Here is a 10,148-nt window from a genome sequence, read left to right as displayed (position 1 = left end):
TTTCACAAAAACACTCGCACACGACTTCTTTAAAAGTATTAACAAAAATATAGCAACTAAATAGAAAAATCAAATTCAAAACAATCTCAATACAAGTATGAAAATATTATCCAACAAGTCCGACTTATGTGATACCCTATTTATCAATGTTTGAATAAAAACCAACAATTCCGACTTATGTGATACCTTATTATGATATTATAATCAATGTTTGAGTATTGACCTTAAACCTTAACAATCGACAATTTTGGGCCGATTAAAAGAAATTATAACTTGTAAATTGCAAAAAATGTTTCTGTTAATTTTTAGAAAGGTAATCTTAAATTGAAATTTTAACAAAATCAGTTTTACTAAGAGATTTATGTTAAAACAAATATTGATCGATTATGGGTCAAAAGTTATATATATAAACATTTATCACAACACATGTAAAATCGATTATTAAGAGTAAATATGCCAATAATGTTTAATTTAAGGGGTCATTTAAAGTACTCCGATTTTATCCAGTTTCTTAAGTAAAAATTGCATTCAGTTGACTTAAAATCAATTACAAGCATAAATGGTCAGACGGACGGACAATGACTTTTTAATTTCAAAGTTTTTCTAAGTTCATCGTTATATTTTAACATCAGCACCCATGTCACATGGCCTCTCCACTATACCTACCAGTAGTGTGGGGTATGAAAACAAATAAACTAAACCATTTATAGTACCGCGATACAAAATACCCTCAGCAGATATATTATACAGCTTAAAGCCAGCTAGCTAGTAGCTCAATGTTTATAGATACTTCCAACAAAGTGGAGACTTTTTTCGTATTGAAAACTAAATAAACACTCTCCACATACACAGCAAATAACAAGTTATTTTTTTTAATTTTAACTCTTTTAATAATTTTATTTTTTTTTCTTAATGTTTGTTTTATTTTTGGTTTTGGGTATTACCAAATTGTTGTGTTTGGTTTGAATGAATGAACAAAGCGCAGCTTACAGCAGTAATGGAAATGTCAGTGGTAGTAGTAGTGTAAGCAACCAAGTCAACGAAGTAAAACCAAAAGTTGCTGTAGGTCAGTTTATTTAGTAGAGTAGAGTAAAGAGAAGTAGATGAGTAAGTAAATGACTTACTATATGACTGCAGACTAAATGAATGCAGCTTGAAATGCAAAAAAAAAAAAAAATGTGCTAATAGGTTTAACAACTTGTGTGCTCGTATATCGACCATAGATGTATTATATCTTTACATGCATCTTTAGTTATTGCATAATATCAGTATTGCATTGCAATACAGCAGGGCGATGACAATATAATTATTTTATTAGAGAATTATAATAATGGTTTATGATAAAGAAAATAAAACATTATTATGACCATATATTAAGTAATAATAGGAAGAATGTATATCAAAATGTACAAAGACAATAGGGCCTAAACAAGAGAAGCTAGAGAGCTAAATGGCACTTTTTGGTATTGGAAATGAGTATCGACTTTTGTGTTCGCATAGGGATAAGAGTTAATAATTAAAATAAATCACCTTTATACGAACCAAAATTTCCCTACCAAATTTTATGAGAAAGCCTTTATAAAAGTCGAGAATAATAATTTTTGTAATAATCGAAATATCTGTACGAAATTTCATAAGAATCAGATCAGAATCTACCTTACTATTGTCAAACTCTAAAACTCAATGTGGGACTTTTATATAATATTTATATGGTCTAAATCATAGCGTGATTATAAAATTTGTATAGCCCATCATCAAAAAAGATGTGCGTATATTGATTTTGTCTTTCCTTTTTGAACACATCGAAATATTGATCATAGACCCACAGAAATATATATATTCTGGGTCATTATTTAATTCTAATATTATATACCCATATCTGTCCGTCCGTCACTTGAAAGCACTATAGAGTTCGAACGGAAACAAGTAATTGATACAGGTAAGGTGTATTTAGTATTAAAAATGGGCAATATCGGTCAATGTTTTCGAATAGCCTCCATACAAGTAGCACCCCGAAGAGAAACAGCTTTAACAATTATAACTGTTTTAAAAATTAATAAATGAAATTCTACATAAATAAGTTTCATATAAGCAAAATTCTTTCTACCAAACTTTATGAGGATCAGTTCATATAGATAGACATAAGTATATACATACATCTTAAAAGCAATGCAGACGAGAAGTAGTAGTCATTTAAAAGTAAGTAGTTTTGTAAGCACATATTTTTGTGGCATTAGGGGAATTAATATTTTCTATTAGTCAGAATTCGTTTAGTATTGAATATGCTGTACGTACCTTATGAAATTCAATTAATAGCATGATTTACCTGAAAGTAAAGAAAAAATATTCATTAAATTCGTTTTATTAAAATATTTTGTTTATTTATGTTCTATAATATTGTTGAATGAAAACAGGGCAAATAAGTCAAATAGAAATATAATTTTATCGATTCTGAACGCTCGCACGAAAATAGAGAAAAAATTGCCATTGAGAATACGACCAAAGTACCTTAAGTAACTGTTTTATTTTTGTTTGTTTCTTTATTTTGATTTTTTTTAAACTTTACCTACAAAGTAAGTCATTACTTAATGGTAATCATTGTAAGCAAAGATTTTGCTGGGTATTATTAGTTTAAAACTAACTTTGAAGACAATATATCAAAGCTAAAACATAATTTATTATATGCAGAACATTACTAGATTCCTACTTAGTAATCCAGACATTTGGTAGTAGTTATTGAAAAGTAAGTGGTTGATTAAGTAGAAGTCATTACCATGTTTTTGCTGGGTAAATACATATATCTCGTATAAATACTTGTTTTGTATTCAAACAATGTCCACGATTTTCTTTTCTAACAACTTTCTTTTAACAAATAGTGTAAAAATATTGTAAATATTGTAAATTTAATTTACATTTATAATGAAATTCTTATATGACTTTATAGATAATACTCATATAAATCGTATATAAAACAATATCTCTTCAGGGGGCACAACAAGTTTTAGTTAGTTTTTAATATTAGATATCGTGTGTCTATTGCGTGGTTATTAAGTAATTTGTTAAAGATTTTGTAACTATTAAAAACACATTGTTTTAATTAAAGACACTTATTTAGTAGTTCCCATAGTGTTTAATTGTATATCAGTCTAGCCAAATAAAAATAGAATAGAAAAAAACCGATTTAAAAAATTTGTCCCATACACAATCGGTGTTGTACTATTGTATGTTGTAATATTTTTATTATTAATTTATTTTTGTTTCAAATGATTTTATTTAAAAAATTTTTGTGACATACAACGATACGAAATCGATTGTGAATTGGACAATTGTATATTATATATGTTAAAATATTTTTTTACAATTTTAAATTTTCAACAACAATTTACCATCAAACAGACTTTTGAAAAACATTATTAAAATGTAATATTAAATACGAGCTTCAAATCATTTATTTCTTTTCCGAACATTAGAATATGCTACAAAATATCTTATATTTAATTAAAATTATTTTATTAATATACAAATCTAAACAATTTAGTTTAAAAAAACTCACTATTATGCAATAAGTTCCATAAATTTCAATGTTGTGTCCATTTTTGGACATTTTACAGATCATTTAAGAATTTAAGCTACAACTAACTTTTAGTTTACTAAACTTTAACTATTATTCCGGAGTAACAAAAAAATCAATGTTACAATGTGAAAATATTTCCATTTCTAAACGATACCCTTGACTATAAAACTCATACATATAATTTTAATGAGAAAATAAAAATATTAAACACACAACAATTGTTTATTTGTTTGGAATAGAAATCTAAAAAAAAACTTTAAACTTTTAGTTTTCAAAAAAACATACAACTGGTAGATAATGTCATACAGTGGAACAAAATAAATTGTGCTAAATTTTCATCATTTTTTGGAAGATAAAGTCGTATAAACTCGATTAAAAATGGTTTAGTTCCAATTAACTCTACAAATTGTATAATTCAAAACAATTGTTTTATTTAGTTTACAATCCACTGTCCTGTATCTCAGATAAACAAGAGTATTCATTTGTAAAATCGTAAAAAGTTGTATACAACAATGACATAAAAACATCCATATATGTATATAAATTAGAGTGCCCCAGGAAACAGTCTTTTTAAGAATCTCATGTGCTTTCAACAAGTATTTTTAATCTAAAAATTTAAATTTTTAGATACCCTAATGTACATATGTATATAGTCTGGAGGGTATTATGCGTTAGTGCTGGTTTTTGTAACATATAAAAGTATTTGTCCTACACCCACCTAAAAGTATACAAATCGGCACAGGATAAACTTCTGTCTCCGTGACGAACGCTTCTCGGTCCATTATTTCGCTTAGCCCCCATAAAAAATTAAATGTTTTATTATTTAAAAAATAATTCAAGTCTTTTACCTACTGACTGGGATAGGATATATATATGGTCGGTCATGCCCGACTATACATTCATACTTGTTTTTTTTTCTAAGGAATACGAAATGATAAAACACTAAATAGTTACAGGCTAAGTTTGAAAATAACATGAAATATAAAAATAACAAATTGATTTTTTACATAAATTTTTAATTTTATAATTTTTTGCAGCTGAGCATGAAATATATTTAATTATATGAGCATTGAAATTTCCTTTTTAAATTAAATTTAAAATAATCTCAATTTTTAAGTTATTATCGAGAACACAAACCCTTTAAAAACAGAGTTGTTTAGAGTTTGACCAACACAAGATCGGTAGTGATGCAGTCTATCGATAAATTAAGTAAAAAACTTTAACTACGAATATGTTAGCAAAGTCTCAAACCATAACAACTTTCTAGAAATCAAAATGAAAAAAGCTTTAATAGATCGTGAGAAATTAGTAGATATTGCTTATACACATGTAAAAAGCTTTACTTATGATAAAAAAAAATTAATTTTTTATGGTTAAAAATATTGGAATGGGGTATAAAATAATTATTTCCAAATGCAATTTAAGTCTTTGCAATAACGAAAAATATCCCTTGAATACTTTATTTTCTTGTGTTGTTTTCACCCCAAAATGTGCTCGTTATATATTAATTAAACCACTTGTTGCTGCAGATTTCTTTCTCAGCAGAAGCACAAATTCACCACACCATTATGCGCAGAAGTCAAAATGTAACTTTACTCCTGGAACCGGTGAATAATATAAAATAAATGTAATTTATTTTAATATTTCATTCCTTGTAGGTTCTTCTTGACAGTAAGAGTAAAATTTTGTTTTAGAAGTTGGAGAAAAATACGTTATTATTTGAAAAATATATTTTATTCAAACATATACATATATAATAGTTTAAAGAAGTTATTTTAAACTACCCAGCAAAAATGAACTTCCAAAGAAGCGAAAAGGAAGTGGATTTTACTCCATGGAAGTACTGAAAAAGACCTGAATAAGTTATGATTTTAACTCAGGCTTGTTTGTGATAGGAGAGATTTAATTCCAAATTCATTACATTTGAAGTCATTCTCTGGAAGTAATTTTTATGTTCTTTTTGTAAGTTATTAGGAAGTGATACAACAAATTTGACTCAAATAGTATCAACATAAATAAATCACAAGCATTTATCAATAAACTCCATAGAAAATTGGTTCAATTCAAGAAATTTCATTACATGAAATTTACCTTTAATATAAAGAAATGTTGTATTCTTTTTGTTATTTGGGCGTCAATAAACATTACTTTCTACGAAGGTAAAAAAATCACTTAGTGCTACTTTTAAAGTGATTGTGAATATTATTCTTTTGGAAGTACTTCGTTTTATTTTTACTTGGCATTAAATAATAGGGACATCTCTCCTATCACAAGCCTGTGTTAAAATAATAACTTCTTCAGGTCTTTTTCAGTACTTTCATGGAGTAAATTCTATATCTTTTTCGCTTTTTTGGAAGTTCTTTTTTTGTGTATTTATAGGACCCGATATTATCTTAATAAGATTCATACCGAAAAATTTTACTGTGTACATAAAAAATTTATAAAATCAAACAAAAAAAAGTAAATCAAATGGACCCTATAATTATTTTCAAAGAACATTAAAGTTTTGCATTTTTTAGAGAAATGATAATAAAAAAAATTTCATTACTCTGATTATTACAAAATCTATATTAATTTTCCATCTTATTACAAAAATTTGCGACAACTGGGGAAAACTTCTTGAAGAGAGCTTTTTTTAAGTTTTTATGCAAATCAAAGTCTTTGACTGCTGATCTTTTTCAGCGGAGCTTTTTGAAGAAATAGTATGAAGTCTTGTATTAATATTCCAAAATGAATAAATAATTTTTAAATTGTATATTATGACAATATTATTTATAGCCTTTAATATATTTGAAAATAAACCTTCACAGTTCTGAACCGATTTCGATAAACATAATTAAAAAATATGATTCTTTTTTCCTGAATAATTTCCATTACGAGCGTTAGATTTTAAAAATGTTAAATTCTCTTTTATTTACTTCATTAAAAAATAACTTCCAACTTCAACATGAAAGATTAAATTGTATAATCGTAATTATTTATTTACATAAAACATAATGAAACACTTAACAAATAAATATGAAATAAATTAATATGAAATTACTAAATTACAACATTAAACTGGAGAAACAAACAATAGAGAAATCTAAATGAAAGGAATTATTCTTATTCTATAGTCGTACTAAGTAATTTTTACTATCCTCCAGCAAATGAGGACTTTAACAAATACATTTATACAATGACATGAAGATAAACACATTTACGTACCCAACAGTTTTAGGAGGAGTCATTGTATATCTTTAGCGCAACATTTCTATATCCACATTACATGTATTCTCGGTCTTTTTAAGATCTGAAGACAATTTTTCGATTAGCAGATTGGTTATACTCACAGATCATTGAATATGTAAAATATCATATCAAATAAAAGGGAATTGTTACTTGTAGAACTAGTGGGGTTTTTAAATCTAGATTTAAGTCTTCATTTATGAATATGTGTGGGTATGTTATGGATAAATCCTACTTCATGACAAACAAGACAATGCGAAAAATTGCAAGACACTAAAATTGGCAAAATAAAACTAAAATATGTAAGGCAAGTGGGAAAGTATGGTCGGCCATGGTCGTCAATATGATACCCTTTTATGTAGGTAAATCAAAAACTTTATATATTTTATTTTTATAAAAAAGCATTTTTGTTGAATTTTACCTTGTTATTTTCGAAATTTAATAATAAAAACCTGATTCTCGGAAATAAGTTTTATATTGGGCTTACGATCAAATATGTGCAGAGGGATTAATATTTATATAAAAGTTATTTATGCAGAATTTCATCGTGTCATTAATAGTTACAAGTCAAATGAAAATTGGCTGTAAGTTTGATATAATTACGATCTAAAAGGGCCAAATTAAAACGTCTGGTAGTGTAGCAGCTACATAAAACTATAGATCTATTTTAACCATCATACATCTTAAAAAACTTTTGAGAGAAACCTTACAATTATCGAAATAAATAAAACGCCTAGTAAATTAAATTACAAAAATTTATTAAGTAGGGCACATTTATAAAAGACTTGATGCCGAAATGAGAACATTTACAAGTAAATGAATATCTATGAGTTACAGCAAAGGACCATGTAAGTATAATTTGTTTGGTTAGTTTGGGTTGCTCTTTTAAAGAAGCACAAACTCATAAAAGAAAACAACAAATTTCATTGTTTATTGTTTCCTCTATATACTGTATAAACCACACATTATAACTTTTACCAATGCTAGTGTATATACGAATATACATACGTATGTATGAGAGTACAAATAAAAATGGACCAGATATCTGGATTCGTATGTATATTATGAAGTAAATATGTAGTAGAAATTTTTTTATTATTTGTTTTACTATAATTTCTTTGCATTTATATGGCTGATACAAATTTGTATATATGTATGTGTGTATGTATGTATGTATGTAAGTAAGCCCATAACTTTTCATACATATACATATGTTTGGAAGCGTGTAAGTACCTGATATTTGTTATCGGACAAAGAGTAATTTGTCTGTATGTAAGTAAGTATGATTGTTTCCAAAAATAGTTTTAGTTGTTAAGGAGAAATAAAAATTTTGTCTTATCTATATTCTAGTTTACAGTATAGTTTACAGTCTAGTCTATAGTCTAGTCTATATTCTAGTCTATAGTCTAGTCTATAGTGTAGTCTATAGTCTAGTCTATAGTGTAGTCTATAGTCTAGTCTATAGTGTAGTCTATAGTCTAGTCTATAGTCTAGTCTATAGTCTAGTCTATAGTCTACTCTATAGTCTAGTCTATAGTCTAGTCTATAGTCTAGTCTATAGTCTAGTCTATAGTCTAATCTATAGTCTAGTCTATAGTCTAGTCTATAGTCTAGTCTATAGTCTAGCCTAATCTATTGTATTTTAATCTATTGTATAGTCTATAGTATACTGCAGTCTATTATGTAGTCTATAATTAGAATTTTACTTCTATACTTGTGTTTAATGTGTATTGTGAGGTGTGAAATTATTTTCTGAGGAGGCTATAGTATATTCCGAACCGATCCTCATTTGAGTCTGGGCGAAATCATGATTCGGAAGTGCTCATTTTTAATTTAATTTACATATTTAAAAAAGAAGAAAAATACTTTAAAAAACAAATTCCGCACCATTATCCTTCCTTTAGAGAGCGAAAGTTTTTTAAGGCAAAACGAGAGCTAGTTTATGTTCAATATTTTATATAATTTGATGATGTCAATTTTGCCTTTTCTATATGACAATTTATGTTTTTTCTGCCCTTTTTTTGTTGAGTACAAAAGAGTAGTTTGTCATTCATAAAAATTGAGTAGAATGTTTAAGTATTTTATATATTTTCCTCTTTATATGCCATATTATCTTGTTAAATCCTGTATGGTTTTGCATTCATTAGTTTATATTTTTATATACATATGTATGTATGAATTTTGTAAACATGTTTGTGCGTGCCTTTAGATCCTGTTTTTTTTTTTGTTTTTAATATTTATTTTCTTTGTTTTCTCCACCCACTAACAATCTCTAAACTAGTACTCATACATGCCTGTAGTTTTGTCTATGAATTTTACAAAGCGTGAAATTAAGTTTTCACTTAAATATTCATATAAATACGAGTAGATTTTAAAATCCAAACACTCCTATAACTAAACATACTTAAAACCATATCCTGCAATATCCTTTTAAATTTCAGCCTGTTGTTATCGTTGCTTTTTTCAAAATCCTTATATGCTATAATCATGGACATAGTTTATTTTTAGGGGGTAAATAATATTTTTTTTATTTTTATATGCCAATTTTACTAAACTAGACAGACAAGTAAAGTTATTTTCAGCTTTTTAGTATTGTGATTTTATGCTTTTATGTGAAAGTAAATTTCATTTTGTTTTAAAAACTATTTTTTGGAATTTTTTTACTATAAAAGCTTACAGTGCTCAAATTAGTATTTTAACTTTAATATTCATGTCATAAAAATATTATGGTTGTATAGATTTTATTTTTTAAATTTTAACACAAAATTTCGATAAAATGGATTATATTTATATTAGGGCGGCCCTCAGTTTGCTAATGTTTCTATAAAAAATTAAAATTTGGTTTATTCTAAGATACCATCTATAAATTATATGTGCTGACGTCAATATTTGTTCATGTCGATCAAAGGTAAAAGATCTTTTTGTTGAAGTAATGTTTAATGAAGAAGCAAAAATAATACTATTTTTTGCAATCCTATATTTTCTTATTCTTGCATTGTTATGGATTAAAAAAATGTTTTTTTTTTAGCTTTTGTAGTAGAGGTGTCTATGTGTTAAAATTAAGCCAAATTAGTTATAATATATAAAACTACAATTTCACTTCCAAATAACTTCAAAGAAAATAACATGAAAATATTATTTTCCGAATGACTTCAGAAGTAGTGAATTTGGAATGAAATAAAAAGGACATCCCTTCTATAACATGTCTGTGTTAAAATCATCACTTTTTTAGGTATTTTTCAATACTTTCATGTAGTAAATTCTACTCATTTTTCGCTTCTTTGGAAGTAGTTTTTTTGCTGGGCAATGTCATATCAAACTTTTAGAAATATTTCTATTATTATGC

General features: G+C 26.6%; 1 long non-coding RNA gene across 1 annotated transcript in view; it reads right to left on the bottom strand.

The window, feature by feature from the left end:
* Nucleotides 1-1,630: 1,630 nt before the first annotated feature.
* The window catches only part of LOC124418856, a 141,036-nt gene continuing 132,518 nt past the window's right edge, over nucleotides 1,631-10,148 (bottom strand). The window contains exon 3 of the long non-coding RNA XR_006940264.1: nucleotides 1,631-2,326. This is a non-coding gene — a long non-coding RNA (uncharacterized LOC124418856). The remainder of the gene's footprint in view (nucleotides 2,327-10,148) is intronic.

The sequence above is a fragment of the Lucilia cuprina genome, chromosome 3 (genome assembly GCF_022045245.1).
Source record: "Lucilia cuprina isolate Lc7/37 chromosome 3, ASM2204524v1, whole genome shotgun sequence".
Taxonomy (NCBI): domain Eukaryota; kingdom Metazoa; phylum Arthropoda; class Insecta; order Diptera; family Calliphoridae; genus Lucilia; species Lucilia cuprina.
The sequence above is the reverse complement of the archived record's forward strand: the minus strand, read 5'-3'. Positions and strand labels throughout refer to the sequence as shown.